Here is a 4,953-nt window from a genome sequence, read left to right as displayed (position 1 = left end):
CGTATTTTTTAGATGAAGAATTTACTAAAAGACATAGCATATTTTTAGTAAAGGAAACTAAACCTGTTCATGTAGAAGTCATAGATAGTCGTCCATTGTCTTCTGGAGATATTACTCACAAAACCCTTCCTATAGAAGTAATAATCAATAGTCATTATAGTTTTGTAGTATTTAATATTATTAGATCTCTTTTTAATCCATTCATTTTAGGTTTATCGTGATTAGAAAAATACAACCCTCAAATAGACTGGATTTCTCGAACTCTTACTTTTTCTAAAAGTATAACTAATAGTGTAGTTAATCAAGTAGAGAGTCATAAGTCCAGTTCAATTAAACCCGCATTTATAGGTACAAAAGCTTTTTTGCATGCTACTATGAAAGAATCATCATACATTATTTATGCTACACCCGTTTCTACTGGTGAAAAGACTTCAAGTAGCATTCCAAGCCAATATTAAGAATTTCAAGATGTATTTGAAAAAAAAAATGTGGATACACTCCCGGAATATCGTCCCTATGATTGCTCAATCGACCTTCAAGAAGGAGCACAACCTCCATTTGGACCAATCTATAGTTTATCACAAAATGAGTTGGCTGAACTCAAGGAGTATATTGAAGAAAATCTAGCCAAGAATTTCATACGCCATTCTAAATCTCCAACAGGAGCTCCAATTCTATTTGTGAAGAAAAAAGATGGATCATTGCAGATGTGTGTTGATTATTGAGGACTCAAAAAGATTACCATCAAAAACAGGTATCCACTACCTTTAATATCTAGACTTCTTGATCAGCTGAATCAAGCTAAGATCTATAAAAAAATAGATCTTCGGAGAGCATACAATCTAATACGCATGAAAGAAGGAGATGAATGGAAGACTACGTTTCGAACTAGGTATGGACATTTTGAATACAACGTCATGCCTTTTGGACTTACAAATGCACCAGTAGGTTTTCAACATCTAATGAATGATGTTTTTCGAGAGTTTTTGGACGATTTTGTGGTCTGTTATGTAGAAGACATCTTGTTCTATTTTAAGAATTTAGAAGAATATGAACTTCATGTTAGTCGTGTGTTACAAAAATTAAGAGATGCAGGACTCTATGCCAAGATAAAAAAAGTGTGTATTCTACACTACTTAAGTCGATTTCTTAGGTTACATCATTTCAAATGATGAACTTATGATGGATCTTAAGAAAGTTCAAACTATTATAGATTGAAAGATCCCAAAAATGGTTAGAGATGTCTAATGTTTTTTAGGATTTGCCAACTACTATCGGATCTTCATCAAAGACTTCTCTCGAATTGCAGCTCCACTTATACATTTGACTTGTAAAGACAAACTCCAATGGAATCAAGAAGCGGAAGTTGCTTTTGAATCTTTAAAGAAAGCGTTTGTTTCTGCATCAATCTTGTATCGTTTTGATTTTTTCAAAGCATTCTTTATGAAAACAGATGTATCGGACTTTGCTCTGGGTGCGGTTTTATCACAAATGGGAACAGATGACAAACTTCATCCAATAGCCTTTCATTCAAGAAAATTCTCAGCAGCAGAAATCAATTATGAAATCTACGACAAAGAACTTGTTGTAATTGTGGATTCTTTTCAAGAATGGCATCATTATCTAGAAGGTGCTTCTAGTCCAGTCATTGTGTATACAGATCACAAGAACCTCGAATATTTTATGTTAGCACGCATATTAAATCATCGCCAAGCTCGTTGGAGCATGTCTTTATCAAGATTTGAGTTCATCATCACTTATCGGCCAAGAAAACAACAAGGTTTATCCAATACCTTATCTAGACGTTCTTATCTTGTACCAAAAGAAGGAGATGCAGCTTTTGAGCAACAAAGAACGGTTCTCTTGAAGCCGGAGCAATTTCATCTTCGAGCAATAAAATCAACATTGACTGTTGATTTAACTTTTCTTAAGCAAGTCCAGTTAAGTATGTCTTTAGACCCTCTTGTTCATGATATCAAGAACAATTCTTCTAAATCTCATGATCTATCTAAATTTGAATTTAAGAACAATCTATTCTATTTCGAAGGATGCCTATATGTTCCAGAAGGCGAAGCACATTTACGTATTCTTCAAGCTCGTCACGACTTCCCAGCAGCAGGACATTTTAGATATAATAAGACTTTGGAGCTGATATCTAGGGATTTTTGGTGGCCTCAAATGTGGAAAGCAGTTAAAGATTTTGTACAATCATGTGATGTTTGCTCAAGATCAAAAACTCCTCGTCATCAACCTTTTGGACTTCTTCAGCCATTATCCATTCCAGACCAACCATGGTCTTCTGTTTCTATAGACTTCATCACGGATCTTCTAATCTCAGATTCTTATGACTCTATATTCGTGATAGTAGATCGTTTTACCAAGATGGCACATTTTATACCATATACAAAATCTATCACAGGTGAAGAAACAGCTAAGCTCTTTCTTGACAATATCTATTGCTATCATCGATTATCCAAGGATATTATATCAGATAGGAGAACTCAATTTGTATCAAGATTTTGGCAAACTCTTTTCAAGATTCTTAAAGTGGATATAAAACTATCTTCCGCATTCCATCCTCAAACTGATGGACAAATGGAGCATGTTAATCAAGTTTTGGAGTAATATTTAAGATGTACCATTAATTACCAACAAAATGATTGGACAACTCTTTTGCCATTGGCAGAGTTTGCTTATAATAAGACGGTACATTCTTCTACAAAACAAACACCTTTTTTTGCTAATTATGGTTATCATCCACGACTTGATACTTTTGACTTTTCAAAAGTTGATAATCTTGTTGCGAAAGTTTTGGCAATTCATTTATCAGAGCTACATGCAACGATGAAGGCGCAGTTAAAAGATGCTCAAGAACAACAAAAGATCAATGCGGATGTCTATCAAAAGGAACAACCATCATTCATCTTGGGTGATAAGGTATGGCTACTTCATCGCAATATCAAGACCACTCGTCCTTGTGACAAGTTGGACTATCGAAGGTTGGGACCATTTTCTATTTCTGCACAAATCAATCCAGTTGCATATCCTTTACATCTACCGGAATCAATGAAAATCCATCCAGTATTCCACGTGTCTCTTCTTAAACCAAACAAGACAATGGACATACCAAGAAGACGATAAGCTCCACTTCCTCCTATAGAAGTGGACAATAATGAAGAGTTTGAAGTAGAAGAAGTCCTAGATTCAAGGCGACGCTGAAATAAATTAGAATATCTTGTCCATTGGCACGGATATGGTATTAGTGAACGCACATGGAAGCCAATAAAAAATTTTGTAAATGCAGCGAAGGCGGTGGAGGCTTTTCATCGACGACATCCATCAAAATCAAGATGAAAACCTTCTTTATAAAAGAAACAACATCTAGGCAAGATCACAATCTACTTTCAATTCTTGTTCGTAGCTTCGTTGTAGTAGTGATGCTCAAGAGATAGAGAACCAACAACCAGCGGATTCAACTCAAGAACCTTCATTTGTTGATCTGCCGGATGAGACATTATGATTGTCACAACCTTCAAGACGATGTAATCGAGATGAAGATCTTCAAGAACGACATGTTCTTCCTCGAATAGATGGCGAGATACAACGCGTTTGGTATCACGATTTGAGAAGGGACTCCCGATGTTTGGTGATTTTGCTAGAGATAGGAACAACTCCTGATGGTGTTCCAAATATTCTATTCGAAAGAAGTTATGAAGGCCTCAACAATGATCAAATAACTGGGTCGTCTTCCCGCCCTGGTATGGAACACTACCGATGGTTAAGAGGTCCTAACAATCATCTTCGAAGAGAACAAAGATCAAAGTATGTAGCAAATACAATTCGTCGCATCATAGATTTTCTCAACATATGATGACCACTCCTCGTGGAACTCGTCTCTAGAAGGGAGGGGTAATGTCACGACCATAATCATGTAAGCTAATAATTACATATATAAATAGGTAGAAGTAAGTAAAAGTAGGTAAAAGTTAGTTAATTCTATAATATTTAATATGGAAGCTTCTTAAAAGCTTCTTAGACGCTGCTTTGACTTCATAGGTGTCTTTAATTGACTTTTTGGATTAGAAATGTGGTCAACAAGTTGGCCATGTGCCACACATGTTGTTAGCTTGAAGATCAAGCTAACTATGTGGCCCACACGTAGAAAAACTTACCTTGTAAGTCAAGGCATGTGTCCTACAAAATCAACACATATTGGAGGTCCTATAGAATGTCGCCACGTAGCCCCTAGTTAGATAGTATATATAGAGACAAGAGTGAAGGCTTCTTCACTCTTGTCAACTCCTTTCTTGCTTCCAATCTAGTTTCAAGGGTCTCTAGTTTTCTTGTCTTTTGGCAATAGCCATTCCAGTTTCTATTTCAATATATATACTTGTTTATATATATTTTGTTACCTCTCTTTGAGTGAAGGTTCACTTGTCTAAATTGTTTTTTCATCGAGTTCTTGTCCTTGACACTTATTGAGAAGAATGAAAGTAAGGTATGATTCGATGAAAGTAAGAGGTAAAGATCTTCATCCCTATTGATTGAATGTCATGTCCAATGGACTTCCAGGAGGTTGCCTGAGGCCTTATTAGGAATTAGGATTTTTCTTCCAAGGTCATTTGAGCTTTGGAGGCTAAAGTCAAAAAGTTTAGATTTTTGAATATGATTCAAGTGCAAATTTTGTGTGATTTAGAATTTCTATGAAGGAATTATAGGCACTCAAAATTAAGGTGTCAATTTCATATCTACTATCATTCTTTGAGGCATAACATATGGTTATGGAGAGCAACAAAGAATTGACAATTGGGATTGGAGAGAACACTTTCTTGACTATACTTTTCATATATTGTTTGATGAGTTCTAAATCTAGATGAAGGAGTTATAAGGTGTTAAAAACAAAACATGTAATTCAAAGATAGTAAGTGAGTTGTTTTGTTGATAGTAATGATT

The sequence above is a fragment of the Physcomitrium patens genome, chromosome 18 (genome assembly GCF_059467195.1).
Source record: "Physcomitrium patens ecotype Gransden chromosome 18, ASM5946719v1, whole genome shotgun sequence".
NCBI lineage: Eukaryota > Viridiplantae > Streptophyta > Bryopsida > Funariales > Funariaceae > Physcomitrium > Physcomitrium patens.
The sequence above is the reverse complement of the archived record's forward strand: the minus strand, read 5'-3'. Positions refer to the sequence as shown.